The sequence below is a fragment of the Moschus berezovskii genome, chromosome 7, assembly GCF_049115385.1.
Source record: "Moschus berezovskii isolate FMDL1 chromosome 7, NW_MosBer_1.0, whole genome shotgun sequence".
Taxonomy (NCBI): Eukaryota; Metazoa; Chordata; class Mammalia; order Artiodactyla; family Moschidae; genus Moschus; species Moschus berezovskii.
The window spans coordinates 89010093-89025794 of NC_142466.1; the positions used below are offsets into that span (position 1 = coordinate 89010093).

Below are 15702 nucleotides of genomic sequence, written 5' to 3' on the forward strand. Positions count from 1 at the left end.
TGCTTTTGAACTGTGGTGTTAGATAAGAGTCTTGAGAGTCCCTTGGACTGCAAGGAGATCCAACCAATCCATCCTAAAGGAAATCAGTCCTGAATATTCATTGGAAGGACCGATGCTGAAGCTGAAACTCCAGTGCTTTGGCCACATGATGTGAAGAACTGACTCATTGGAAAAGACCCTGATGCTGGGACAGACTGAAGCAGGAGGAGAAGGGGACAACAGAGGATGAGATGGTTGGCATCATCAACTCAGTGGACAGGAGTTTTGTAAACTCCGGGAGTTGGTGATGGACAGGGAGGCCTGGAGTGCTGCAGTCCATGGAGTCACAAAGAGTTGGACTTGACTGAGCTACTGATCTGAACTGAACTGGGGAACTGGAGAGCTTGACTTCTGTACTTTCCAATTTCAGCCAGGATGCCAAGTCCATTAGAAGACAACTTGCTTGCTGTACTGCCCCCATCCCCCATCCCCTCTTGGTCACAAGTTGTCCAGCTTATTGTGCAGGAGAGTCCACATGATTGTCCTCAAGGTGCAGTGTTCCATGGGTCATGGTAGAACATACAGCCATTACCTGTTCTTCATGTTCATACATATTGCACACCCATAGAGAGATTCACTTAAGTAAGGACATTGTAGCTCTTGTAAAGAGAGATTCTATTTAACAGAATTTCTTTGAGCAGTGCTTTATCTGTTTCCTATAGAGAAATCTTTAGAAAGAAGGAACAAGTAAACTCAAAGAATTATGACAAAGATACCAGCTTTGGATTACAAACGTCTGTCAGTAGAAAAACATCCATTTCTAACTTTTAAGAGGAACTGCTCCCATTCTCTCTTCTATTAGGCTGAAGACATACTTTGGTAGGATCTCATCAAAGGCACATTATTCTATATTTGCATCGTGCCCTTCCCACGCCCAGGGAAAGCCATGAGACCTAGCCTTGCAGTGTCTTGTGTACATGATTGCACACACAAATGCAGGCCTCTTTGACTCTCTGACATCCCACAGCATCACTGCATAAACTTATGCTCGGAACTGCATCCCAGGCCTGTGGGCGGTGGCTCCTACTGTGGCCATTCACAGCACTCACTGGACTTCAACCCTCGTCTGCTCCCTGCCGGAACAGCTGCTGACAAGAAAAGCTATTAGGAACACTTGACTGCTTTTAGAACAGGGGGCTTTTTTCTTCTCTTTTGTGGAGAACCATTATGTTGTATAAAATAGATGTGTATCAATATCTCTATGGTATATATCTTTTGGGTTTTGCCTCTATTGCTTCATGGCTAAATTTTAGGCTTTTCTGGTTTTGTACAAATTCCAATATGCTTTAGAATCCTAGGTAGGAGTGAGTCTTGGAGAAGAGCTCATCTTTTCACCCATGGCATAGCTGACCCCAGGGAATGCATACTGATGTGCCCAAACTGAAAGACTAGCTAATGGCAGAGCCAGGGCTTCAATCTAAGACCCTCAGTCCTCAGTCTACCCAGTTAAGGCATTTTGCATTTTTAGCAAGACTGCTTTTAATCCAAATTAACTTAGTCCCATTCTTGTCTTAGGCCAATAAAGAGATAATAAATGAATACAGCAGAAAGCCTAAGCAAGGATGATTTTTAATTTAATTAATGACTGCTCTTTTCCCTGAATATGTTTATTTCTATTATTTAGAGGGCCAAAAAAATGTACTTTGTGTGTACAGGAATGTGAAAGCCCTTGCAATCCAGGGCTTTTCATAAATATTGTCACAGGTGTACACAACCCTCTTCCATTTAGATGTTTCTAAATGGGAGCCCTGTGTGTCTGATGAAATAGTTTGCATAGAAAGTATGAGGAGGGAACTTCTCTGGTGATTCAGTGGTTGAGAATCCGCCTTGCAATGCAGCGGATGTGGGTTCAGTCCTTGATCGGGGAACTAGGATCCCACATGCTGCAGGGCAAATAAGCCCGCACACTGTAATTACTGAGCCTGTGTGCCACAACCAAGCCCCAGCTCAGTCAAATAGATACTTTAAAAAGGAAGAAGGAAAGTATGGGCTTTACTGCACTGAAAAGTTGTTAACTTTGTGTGTGTGTGTGAATGTGAGTGTCAGAGATTAGTTTAGGCCTTTGTCTTTTGAAAGATGCAACTATTCCTCTCATGAGATGGAAACTAAATTAGATTATAAATACCAGGTCATCAAAACAACAAATGAGAAAAAGCAATTGGCTGAACCAAAAAGTGTCTTTATGTATCTTCCAAAGCATTTAGGGGACGAGTCCTGTGTCCGGTTATTTGCATTCACAAGCAAACACCAACCAGAGTCCCTGGCTTTTGCCCTCCTCTGTCACCTCTGCTGACCCAGAGGAGGAGAATGCCAGGGGCACAGCCCTGTGGCAGCCAACCAGCAAGTGTATCACAGGTCAGGGTAACAGTCAATATTTGTCAAATTGTCCAAATCCAAATGTGTGTTTAAAGAAGGGCAGCATTCACATCACACATATCTTTGAATGGCAGTTGTCCACAATTTATTGGTGTTCGGTAATGAGTGTGTTCAGCTTATTCAGCAGAAGACCCCATCCTTCCAGGTCGATCCTCCGCCTCCAGCCTTTACACGTTCGGTATTTTCCTGCTTCTGATCCTGTCTAGTTATTACTCCTACCATCACACTCTGAGTGGGATTCAGACAATTTGATGCATAAAATGCCAGGCTGCATTATTCTGAGGTTAGTGAACAAGCGTGGAGGCTGGATAGAGGCGGAGAGTCAGTGTTATATGCAATGTGCTGTTTTGACAGAGCACGCAGCAGTGAAGGTTTGTTCCGCTATGTCTTATGTTGGATGAAGGAGGGATCTGACACGTTAGGTTCAGCTTCGGAGAGAGCCCTGTACCACTAAGCTGTGTGGCTGTGGGCAAGCCACTTGCCTTCTCTGAGTCCTCACTGCTTCTTTGAGGAAAGAGGGGAACAGCCCTAGGTGAAGGTCAGAGCCATTTTGAGCCTCATGTCACCATACCCTTTGCTGAGGCTTCAGCTCTTGTCACCTCTGAAAGGAGGAAGTTGGAATTTACTTTTCCTCCAAGTGTCTTCGTTTCCTCTCCAGGAATCTGTTGAACTGTCCTCAGACTGAAAACTTGCTCTTAGTTTGGAGTGATATCAGGAAAGTTTTCATATGTTTCGTCCTGAGTGGTGTTTCACAAATGTACACGATCCAAAAAAAAAAAAAAGTTTGTGCCTTGCTTTTCTCTTCCATTGGAAAATTGCCAGAATCTTTCAGATTATTGGGAGAAATTAAGTAAGAGTCAATCTGCCAGAACATTTATGCTGGTTGATCATTGAAGGATAGGCATTTGCTTCTATTAATAATTAAAATCAAGTATTCACAGGTATTAACCTGTTTGACCCTCAGGAGATGAAAACAATTTTGGTAGGGTTGTTAATGTCTTAAAATTCCTGCATATCAATAAAAACTGCAGTGAGTTTTACCTTGGACCATGGCAACTATTTCTAGGATACATTTTGAGACATAAATACTGGTATATGTTCATTGTCCAAATGATCTTGGGAAAAATCATCCAGTGAATTCTAAGTTGCTTTTTGAAGGAGGGGAAAACACTGGGGGCAAATGCTCCAGAAGGCACACCTCATTTTTATGCTGCTTTTATAGTTAAACCATTAGAGTATTTGCCACTTTAAAAATAAAAATAGAGCCAGTAATGAAATATTTATGAGAAATTGCTACAGTGATTGCTGCATAGTTTCTAGCGGAATGTTGCCGTGTTTCTTATATTGAGAAAATAGAACCTATTCAGTGTTGAGGTAAAACAAGAAATGATCAAACCCAGATGCTTTCCTAAAATTATATTTTCAGTGCATTTATATGTCTGTTTCAAACTGTGCTACATGCTAAAAATATTTTCCTTTGTAGGCCGAGGGAAATTTCAAACCACATCGAGGGCATCATAGATCAGATGGTTTTTCTTAAAAGCGTTAAGGGCATCCTGGTTGTTATTAGCCCCAGCTTTATAAGATGACATTATTTATGCCGCAAAGAGTCACAATTCAGTTCTTAATTTCAGCAACTTTATTGGCATGAAAATGCATGGGAGGTAGTTCAGAATCAAGACATCAGGATGGGGGACAGAGACTTCAGGGCAGCAAGTGACAATGGGGCCAGCCTGGATAGAGTCCCTTCAACCCTGCTCCCCACTACCCTGCGGAGAAGTCACTCCCCAGGTCCAGTGGCTCCTTCGGCCTCTGTTTCAAGGACTCCATCTCCTCTTCCCTCTGTGCTTGCTCCCTCTCCCCTCAACTGTGCATGCCGAAGCTTCTTATCCCATGTGGCCAACCAGACACATTCTCTTTAAGACTCTTCTTGGTTGTATTTATTACAGAGTTGCCTCCTAAGTTCTCACTGGTTCTCTTCTCCTCAAATTGTATTTCTTTGTTACAGCAATGATTTTGTAATTGAGAGATGTCTTCCTGGTTTTGGCATAAATACTTTTAGTGAATTAAACTGTAAATGGGTAAATCAAAGAATATATAGGTTGTATAACTCCCTGTGAGAGTGAAAGTCGCTTAGTCATATCCGACTCTTTGTGACCCCATGGACTGTAGCCTGCCAGGCTCCTCTGTCCATGGAATTCTCCAGGCCACAGTACTGGAGTGGGTAGCCATTCCCTTCTCCAGGGAATCTTCCCAACCCAGAGATTGAACCCAGGTCTCCCGCATTGCAGATTCTTTACCATCTGAGCCCCCTGTAGAACTGTATTTTTTATTTAATCCTTCTCCCCTCCCCCCAGAACACTGAGGTATGTTATTTTATGTATTAGAATATCCAGAATGAAAAAAGGGCTATCATTTTATTGAGTCAGTGCATTTTATTGAGTACGATGCTCAGTTTCTTATACATAGTCTATACAATTGCTGTATGCATCTTCTAGTCACAGCTCTCTCACCTGATGTCAACGTTATTGACATCATTATTACACGCATGTTCTGGATGAGGAAAATGAAATCTCTCTAACTTAAAAGCCCAAGTTCTTAATTATCACATTATTGTTGGTCTTAAATGTATGTAGCTGCTATTAGGATTTTAAGATGTTTTCGCATTGAGCACCTGGTCAGGCTGGTATCTTCAGAGAAGAATGTAGATATATCAAATTTCATTGTATGGTCTTTCTGTGACAACAGTGGGCTTATTGTTTTAAGTAAGGCGGAGTCAGAAACAGAATGATCTCCTTTAGAATCAGGCATACGAGAAAGAGAACTTGCTCCATAGCGTTCACCAGTCCTTTGGGAAGGGACAGGCACTAGTTTGTGGTGGCTGAGATGGGTCATATCTTTCAGGCACTGTCCAGTGGCATCGTGTCTGTGTGGTGGTTGAATGAGGCTTTTTATTAGGCTGTCACAACTCGGTTATTTTGAGATCTCTGAAAGGTTGTGTGCTGTGCTGTGCTTAGTCGCTGCTGCTGCTGCTGCTGCTAAGTCACTTCAGTCGTGTCCGACTCTGTGTGACCCCATAGACGGAAGCCCACCAGGCTCCCCCATCCCTGGGATTCTCCAGGCAAGAACACTGGAGTGGGTTGCCATTTCCTTCTCCAATGTGTGAAAGTGAAAAGTGAAAGTGAAGTCGCTCAGTCGCGTCTGACCCTTAGCGACCCCACGGACTGCAGCCTACCAGGCTCCTCCATCCATGGGATTTTCTAGGCAACAGTACTGGAGTGGCTTGCCATTGCCTTCTCCGCTAGTCATGTCCAATTCTCTGTGACCCCATGGACTGCAGCCCACCAGGCTCCTCTGTCCATGGGATTCTCCAGGCAAGAATACTGGAGTGGGTAGCCTTTCCCTCCTCCAGGGGATCTTCCCAACCCAGGGATCAAACCCAGGTCTCCCGCATCGCAGGTGGATTCTTGACTGTCAGAGCCACCACTTAGGTTCAAAATACCAGACGAGCTTTCATTTCTGAGGGGAAAGAAGAAAGGAATTAGCGTTAACTGGTCTATTTGTTGACTTCACCATCTCTGCATTCTCAACATAGCTCTGGAAAGCAGATGGCATTATCTCTGTTTTATAGGGGTTGCATACCATAGAGATGGCAGGAACGGATGCACCCATTGGAGGAGTCTAAATTCTCAACTGTGTACTTCCCATTACACATGGATTTGTACAGAAATACTTAAGCCACATTCACAAGTAAGCACCAAAAAATAGCAATAGCATATTTGATTGTATATGAGCATGATCCAGCGCCCTTGAACCTGAGACCAAGGCAGTGAAATAAGTAGTGCTCAAATAGAAGGCAAAGCTAAAATAGACCATAGTATTTAAACTGTAAGCTGAAAAGGAAAAAACTGTAAATTGAAATTCATTATAAAAACAATCAAATGACCACAAGATTGTTAGGTTTAAGAGATTCTAACATACCCAATATTAATATGACTATAAATGAGCTGGGTGGATTTTTTAATTCTGTGTTTTAGGAGATGTTTATGATGAGTCTAATAAAGCTCCAATGTTCTTTGTGATTCTTTTCCATCTCATACTACTGGGCACAAAAGCTGTGTTGTGTGCAGAATGGCTGGGTTTATCCCTACTAGAAAGAATTTATGTTTGGTATCTAAAGAACAATGCGAGTTTGCTGCTTGGCTGATCAATGCTGGATCAAGTTCACATTCCCCAGCTCCTACTCTCCCACCTACACAAGCAGGGGGTGGAAGGAGAGCAAAGGGAGGGAGGGAGAGAGAAAGACAGAGAGAGATGTGAGCTCGGGCTTTCCTAATATGGACACAGCTGGGCCTGTGTAGCATTAAATATTGATTTAATCCACCGCTGGAGGAAACATCCTATAAAAAGTAAAGAGATTAGCAGCTGATTAATTCTGGCCCCTCCCATTATTTTTCCGGAACATCTCTTAGATGGATCTAAATGTTTGGTGAACAAACATTGTGGAAAATAGCTTTTTCTCATGTATTATTTACATTTGGGACAGGCACCCCACCTCCCAAATTGTGATGGATTTTACTCTCCGTGTGTGTGTGTGTGTGTGTGTGTGTGTGTGTGTGTTCCTACTTCTTGATAAAGGCAGGATGATTTAGGCCCATTCCTGTCATTTGCAAATTCTGACTTCATTGGGTTCCTTTGGGAGGCCAGATGATAGGCAACCCAGTCTGAGTGCCAAGATTTTTAAAAATAGAAATATTGGCAAAAGAAAAATAGACATGCCAAGGGCCACAGCCTCTAAGGAGCATGGGCACTCCATGCGCATGCTCTTACAGACACCACACCCATTCCATTTTAGGGAGTAACCAAAGGTACCTAGACATGAGTGTTTGTTTTTCAAACTAGTAAAGTATTAACATATATGTTTGTGGTTTAAATGAGTAACTGGTATCATGGGAATTCCCTGGCCCTCCAGTGGTTAGGACTTGGCACTTTCACTGCTGGGGCCTGGGTTCAATCCATGGTTGAGGAACTGTAAGATCTGTAAGATCCTGTAAGCCACGTGGCAGAGCCTAAATAGATAATAACCGATGAAGCATTTTTACAGAATAGTTTTCCTGTAATATCAATGTAGTGTGTCTTTTCTAAACAAGGAAGTCCATTTGGTTAAAGCGTGGTGCCCAAGGCTCAAGGAAGTCTACCTGGGTTGCTTCCTGTGTGAAACTGTTTTTGCACACAGCAAAGGTTCTCTTCCGTTGGTCTTTTCCACTATCCTCAAATCCTATGCAACACTCTTCCAAATACTTATACATTTCAAGGGAATGGGTGGCAGCCATCAACATGATCAGAACATTGTTCACAGGAGATGCATGGGAAATATACCACCTCATGTGTACAGAATTCCAGGTCAGCCCTGAAATCAGGGTCCCTGGAGATAAGGACCTATGCTGTTTGGATCCAGAATCATATTAATGAGAAACCTGGAAAAAATTAAAATGTCAAATATCCATCCATTTTTGCCTTTCTTTGGGGTACTGTTGAGATCTTCTACTTCTTTTTAATTCTTGTGTGAGTGTGTGTGTGTGTGCGTGCACGTGCATGTGTGCATGCATGTGCTTAACTAATCTTGTCCCGAAGTTTACCCCTAAGAGTAAGCTACAGGAAATGCTACCCTGGGTCAGCCAGACAGCCCATCCTGTCCAGCTATGTGTTTGCCATCTGCCCAAAGGGACTTATTGTAATAGAACACAATAGGTGGCTATCCTCTGTGGCATTGACCTTGAAATTTAGATGTCTCCCAAACACCTGGAATTTCTTCATAGTAGTAACTTATTAGAGATGGATCATCATTCAAATGATCCAAACCAGTGGTTCTCAGCATAGGTTACACATTGGAATCCCAGTGAGGGAGGGGGCCTTGTGTGCCTGGGGCCCACTTTCACAGTGGTCTGGAGTGCCTCCTGGGCATTAGGCTTTGTAAACTGTCCTGGTGATTCTAATGAGCAGTAAAGAGTTGGTAACCATTGATCTGATACCACCCCTACATAATTTTATATTTCACCTGTGAAACTCTTTAAGATTATTGTGTCCAAGAATGTTCAGTTTAGTTCAGTTCAGTCGCTCAGTCGTGTCCGACTCTTTGCGACTCTATGGACTGCAGCATGCCAGGCCTCCTGGTCCAATACCAACTCCCAGAGTTTACTCAAACTCATGTCCATTGAGTCGGTGGTGCCATCCAGCCATTTCATTCTCTGTCGTCCCCTTCTCCTCCCACCTTCAATCTTTCCCAGCGTCAGGGTCTTTGCAAATGAGTCAGCTCTTCAAATCAGGTGGCCAAAGTATTGGAGTTTCAGCTTCAGCATCCAATGAACACCCAGGACTGATTTCCTTTAGGATGGACTTTTTGGATCTTCTTGCAGTCCAAGAGACTCTCAAGAGTCTTCTCCAACACCACAGTTCAAAAGCATCAACTCTTCAGCACTCAGCTTTCTTAACAGTCCGACTCTCACATCCATACTTGACCACGGGAAAAACCACAGCCTTGACTAGACGGACCTTTGTTGGCAAAGTAATGTCTTTGCTTTTTAATGTGCTGTCTATGTTGGTCATAACTTTCCTTACAAGAAGTTAGCATCTTTTAATTTCATGGCTGCAATCAGCATCTGCAGTGATTTTAGAGCTCCCCAAAATAAAGTCTGCTACTGTTTCCACTGTTTCCCCATCTATTTGCCATGAAGTGATAGGACTGGATGCCATGATCTTAGTTTTCTGAATTTTGAGTTTTAAGCCAACTTTTTCACTCTCCTGTTTCACTTTCATCAAGAGACTCTTTAGTTCTTCACTTTATGCCATAGGGTCATGTCATCTGCATATCTGAGGTTATTGATATTTCTCCCAGCAATCTGGCGCTTCATCCAGCCCAGCATTTCTCATGATGTACTCTGCATATAAGTTAAATAAGCAAGGTGACAATATATAGCCTTGATGTACTCCTTTTCCTATTTGGAACCGGTCAATTGTTCCATGTCCAGTTCTGTTGCTTCTTGACCTGCGTACCGATTTCTCAAGAGGCAAGTCAGGTGGTCTGGTATTCCCATCTCTTGAAGAGTTTTCCACAGTTTATTGTGATCCACACAGCCATGAATGTTAAGCACCTGTAAAGAATTGCAGTCATACATGTATACTGATGGCAATATACTAATATCTGTTTTCTATTAATGTCTGTTCCAATAGACCTTTATGGAATAGGATTATATTTTACAGGCTGTGTTTTAAAAAATCTATATGTTTAATTTGTGGTTTATTCTCTAATAAGCTGATATCTTCCCTTGTGGCTCAGCTGGTAAAGAATCTGCCTGCAATGTGGGAGACCTGAGTTCGATCCCTGGGTTGGGAAGATCCCAGGGAGGAAGGCATGGCAACCCACTCCAGTATTTTTGCCTGGAGAATCCCCATGGACAGAGGAACCTGGCAGGCTGCAGTCCATGGGGTCGCAAAGAGTCAGACAACTGAGCATCCAAGCACACATACATAAGCATACACCTTAAAATCAGACAAGATATTCCCTGAGGTCTCCTGCTGGCATAGAAAGAACACTACATTTCCATCCAGGAGATCTAAGACCACACAATGTGAGATGCTAAAGGCATTATACTTCCTGAAGACTCATTCTCTTCATCCTGAAGATGGGACAGTATATTTGTTTTGGGCTTTATTTTTAAACAGTTCTTTCCCTCAATTTTTATAAGTAGGGTTAATCATATGTCCTTACCTTCTATACTTAATTCACTGCTAAGTGTTGTTAATGGAGCAAAATATTAGAAACATAAAATTTTTTTCAGACCCCCCCTTTTGCCCTCCAAAAAAGAAAAAGAAAGTTAAAGAAAGAAAAATAAACCCCTAATATTTTATTTATATTCCTTCTTGTCCAAAACAGAAGTAAGCAAACTCTTAGAAAGCAAAATATAAAATGATAAAATAAGTTAAAGTAAGAAAACTCAAGTAACATGAAAATAATGTGGGGCCAGAAATTATATTAGCATTCAATATATATCTCCTGAAGTTCCTGTGCCTGCCTTAAAGTTGGGTCACAGAGCTTTCTAGAAGAAGGGAAAGGGATAAATTTGCAGTATTCATGAGGTAAACCAAACCAGTTGCCTAAGTCCAGCTATTCCTGTTGTTGATACTATGGAGAAGTTTTTCCTGTGGGTCCTCAGAAAATTACTTTTTAATGTAATAAACAACCCTCTAAAACCATCCTTACAGTAAATACTGTGATGGATTTTATGGGCTGCTTTTTATAATGCACCTCAATAAAGGTTGATGGCTTCTTCCCGGAACACAATGCAGTGAGAGGAATTTCACACAGCACCAGGATGATGCATCCCATGCCAGCTGTGTGGTGGTCTGCCTTCACCTAAGAAAATCTCAGACCATCTTGGGTCAGAGTTTGGGTTTCAGCCAACTCTGTGAACCTCCTGAGCATTGGTTTGGGAGGGGGCTGTGTACTGTGGTGTATTTTTCTTTGGGGGAGCCAATAGTTGATAGCTAGTGCTTCATTCAGAGAGGATCGAGAAATGGAAGAACTGAGTATGCTTCCTCAGACAAGCTCATAGAAGCTTCTGAGCAACAGTGAATTCAGGAATATGGTTACTAAGAGGAGGAGATTCTGTTAGCCAGGTCACTGCAAAGCACTTTGGGGGTAGCTTTCCTTTTTTGAAAACTATGCTTTATAAGGACTTCCACTAAGAAGTTCATTTGGCAGTCCTCTTCAGAAAGAAACTAGGCATTCATTCTAACACAGGGACAAAACAGGCAATAATACGAATTATAATTTTTCTAAAGTCAAGCAAATTAAAAAAAAAAAAGGTATCATAAAAGGAATGTTACATTTTAAAATGATAGAGCAAAATTTAGACATAAACATTGGATAACTTAGCCCCTAATCCTTGCTTGTCATTATTTGCAACTTAAACTAATCTTGATTTTATTTCCAGACATGTGTAGTCTCTTACCTTTTAATTTACCCTGAGTATATGTTGACTGTAAGGTCCTTCTGTAGCCAGCAAAAGCTTCTGGACCTTTCTCCCTTGTTTGGTACTAAAAGGCCCATTGACTTCTAGTGGATGGGAGTGTAGGGTAGTGCCCATGGGAGTGTAATCTGCAGTCTGAAGCTATTTGGTTTAATTAAAGGGCTCCCCTGGTTTGCCCTCTCCGCCTTCTGCTTGCCTAGGAGGGCATGCTGCTCTTCATTCGTCTGCACTGCACCTCATAACAAGGCAGAAGCACATGTCCATATTAATGATATGAAACTGGTTATCACCATCATTTTCCATAGAAAGGAATCATTTCCTCTCAAATAAAAAAAAAGGAGAAAACAAAAAAAGGGTTTTCTTCTGAAAGTAATCCCCAGCCACTAGGTTAACTAATGCTCTTATTTTAAAGTAATGGCATTTTTCTCAGCTTCTGAAATTGTCTTCAGCTATTATAAACTACTTTGACAAGAAAGTTTCAAAAAACAAGTTTTTTCAAAACTTGCATCTCTACTAGACAAATAATCTTTAAAAATGTAATTCAAACAGAAAACATTTGTTTTTAAAATATAGCTTTAAAGTACTTTCACCACATTTTCAAAGATAATTATTAGAGCATTCATCCTCAACTACAAGAATTTAAATTTTTTAAAAATAGTCCTCACGTTTCTCTACATCCTACCTTCCCTAGGACCTGCTCATGAAGCAAGGTAGGTTAAGGTGGACAAAATAATAAATGTGTTGAGGTTATATTAAACATGATTAAAAAGAATTAATATTTTTCCAGTGTCATGAAATATCTTAATATTTCATTCAAGATTAAATTCAGTTCCTACCACCATTTTGGAATACAACTTTAGTGATTAATATATGAGGGAATTTGAAACTTTTATTTCCCATTTGTAATTTTTTTAAAGCAGCTTTTTAGAAATACCCTGGCAAGGTAATTGATGTCCCATGGTGTCTCCTTTTTAAAAATGCACAATTCTGTGCTCTTTACAAAATAAGATATTTTAGAAGAGAAACAAAAAGGACTTAATTAGAAAGATCTTCATCTTAAGATTCTCCCCCATGAAATTTCATATACCATTTATTCCTACATTGGACACTGAAATTCAATCAGGGAAACAGACATTTGATAAATTAGTAAAAATTGTTATAGTAGAACTGTAGTAGAACTTCCTTGATAGCTCAGTTGGTAAAGAATTCGCCTGCAATTTGGGAGACCTGGGTTTGATCCCTGGGTTGAGAAGATCCCCTGGAGGAGGGAAAGGCTACCCACTCCAGTATTCTGGCCTGGAGAATTTCCATTCACTTAATACATTTATTGAGCATCTATCTACTATGTGCCAGGCAGTATATTTAGTGACTGGATAAAGATCAGTAATAGAAGAGACAGATCTCTTTCTTCCTGGATGTTGAAATCCAATCAGGGAAACAGATATTCAATGAATTAATAAAAATTGTTATAATAGAACTGTACTGTACAGGAGTGAATTCTAACGTAAACTATAGTAGTGTTAGTCGTCCAGTCGTGTCCGACTCTTTGTGACCCCATGAACTGTAGCCTGCCAGGCTCCTCTGTCCGTGGGATTCTCCAGGCAAGAATAGGGAGTGGATTGCCATTCCCTGGACTTTACTTAATAATGTATCAAATATTGGTTCATTAACTGTAACAAATTCTCTCACTGATGCAAGATACTAATAATAAAGGAAACTGTGAGTTATGTTTGCATACAGGAACTTTGTGATATCTGCACAAATCTTTCTGACTTTTCCTAAAAAATAAAGTCTCTTAATAAAAAAATTTAAATATCCATAAAAGATAATTACTTTAAAGGAAATAAAGAGGAGCTATTAGAAAAAGTAGCAGGATGACATAATTTGGATTGGGGAGTAAGGAAAGACCTTTCTGGAGAAGTGTTGCTTAAGCCTAGAACTGGAGAGTAAGTAGGAGCCAGTCAGGCAAAGAAGATACCATTTGAACTACCTTTGTAAATATCATTCTGGTTTCTTTGCTGAGGATGGATTGGGTTTGGTGGGCAAGAGGACAAAGAAGGAGTCAAGCGAGTGGGCACTTAGAATGCGTCACAGGTGCTGCTACCCACTCAAAGTCCTAGAAGAGCAGAGTAACAGTAGGATGTTTGTTTTTGCTCAGCTTGTGCAAGAAACTGTTAGGTTCTCTGTGAACTGGGTGCTAGGAAGTTTAAAGGAGACTGTCAACGGCAGCACGCGGGTGTTCCCAGGTCTCAGTTCCTAAGATCTTTCCAGTGGCTCAGTGGGATTTTTAGAATGAGGAATGATCGTGTGTGTGTGTGTGTGTGTGTGTGTGTGTGTATTTGAGACCACAACCAGATTAAAATTATAAGGGCTTTTAAGTACTAACTACCCAGCTGTAACAGCAAATTTTTATACAAGTATATATAAGGTTTAATTTGCAATAGTTACCTTTCCTCCTGCTGCTGAATTGTTGGAATTTGCTTTGGCTTTGTTTCTTCTAAGACTGCATATTTTTTAATTGTTGCTAAATCAACCAAGAGGACACTTAAGAAAGATCCATTTAGGCATGGCACTGTACATCAATATTGAACTGCTTGTATCAGGGTTTTTAGGGACAGTGAATTCCCAAGGAAAAAACTTCTACTGGGTAGATGGAAATGTCAGTCGGTGATAGATTTCTATTGATTCTGGAACAAACATGAGCGCTTAAATAGTTCAAAGTTTTATTTCCATTTAAAATTAAGCAGCTCTACAATTACATAATCCACTTTATCATTTGTAATTTTTACCTGCCTATGTATGTGCATTTGAGACTTGCAAGCTATGTTATTTTTATGCATTTCTTTTACAGTACAGAACCAGTATGTGATGGTTGTACATCATGTATAAAAAGACTCGATAACACTTTGAAAAATCTTTAGCAAATGAGCATGCATTTCATAGCACTTAGCCAATAATGGTTAATGTGTCGATTTAACCCTCTATAGGCTTTTCTTTTTTTTAATTTCGGGAAACACAAACACAAGTCAAAAATCTCCCATTTGAGCAGAACTGTTGTTTGTTTTAGGAAACAGAAATGCATCATCAATGTAATTTTAAGTAGTTCAGTTATGAATACGGGATGAAGGGATAAAATGAAGTTTTCTACTCTGATGTCTCCATTAAGTAGCTCCCCTTTGTGTAAAATACTCCATGGCAAAGTTGCTTCTATTTAAAGTAGTGAGTTTGATCTTGGCTTTGATCTAAAGCTTTTGATCTTGAAAGAAGGATGGAGTAGCAATAAAGAGAGGGCAAGAGAGATTTTCTTTAGAGAAATGCGATAAAGTTAAAGGAATGGTCAAGATCAGCAAACGTGAGTGCGACCCGACTCTTTTCCCCAAGCACTCACCGCCCCCCAGGCTGGCTCAGCTGCTAATGATGGAAAGAAAGCCTTTGGGGGGTCGGCGGAAAAAAGTGAGGGCATCGTACAGTTTTATAAACCAAGTGGAAACTTTACCCCTATTTTTGAAAAGGTATTGTCTCCTTCTTAAATTCTACTAGTCGCTTTGGAGGGGGGTGGGGGGTCCAAAGGCCGGGCGAGTGCACCGCCGGCCGCGCTCAACGAGAGCGCATTAGCTCCCGCGACGCGCGGGCGGAGCTCGGAGTTTGCCTTTCACGCGCTCGCGGCTTCTCCCCCGGGAGGTCACCTGCCTCCTCCCTGGAGTCCGGAGGGGGCACTGAAAAACGTCAACTTCATGGCGTGTAATTCATTCCCGGAGGCTACTCCATTAGGAAAGTTCCTCTCCCTCCGCGAAGGCCATCTGAACACGTGGGTTTCTGACCCGCAGTGCGAGTTCAGGCTGGCGGCGGCGGTGAGGGCGCTTCTCCCGCTAAGCCCTTTCGCCGGCCGGCGGGGAGCCCTCCTGCTGCCACAGCGGCCGAGAAGCCCTTCCGCGGGTACCTCAGGTCCCGCATGGGTGGGACTGGAAAGGTAAGCGCGCGCGCCGGGGTCGACCGGCGCCAGGGAGGGCGCGGGCCCGCGCGCGGAGAAGAAAGATGTTTGCGAAGAGAACAATAAAAAAGCCGGCACGCCGGCGCGGGCGGGGGCGGAGGCGACCTGCGGGGAGGGCGGCGCGGCCGCCTATACCTTTAAGGCAGGCCCCGCCCCCGCCCGGCGCCCGCCCGCCGCCCGCGCCGCCGCCCGGGCCCCGCGCCGCCCGCCGCGCGCCCTGCGCCTTAGGTGTTGCGGGCCTGTGGCGCCTGCCGCTCTCCGCCGGGG

The 15702-nt window shown here is 42.2% G+C and overlaps 1 protein-coding gene across 9 annotated transcripts in view; it reads left to right on the forward strand.

Annotated features, from left to right (window-relative positions):
* AOPEP (aminopeptidase O (putative)) overlaps positions 1–15702 on the forward strand; it is a 432382-nt gene that overhangs the window by 336537 nt on the left and 80143 nt on the right. The window lies entirely within an intron of this gene.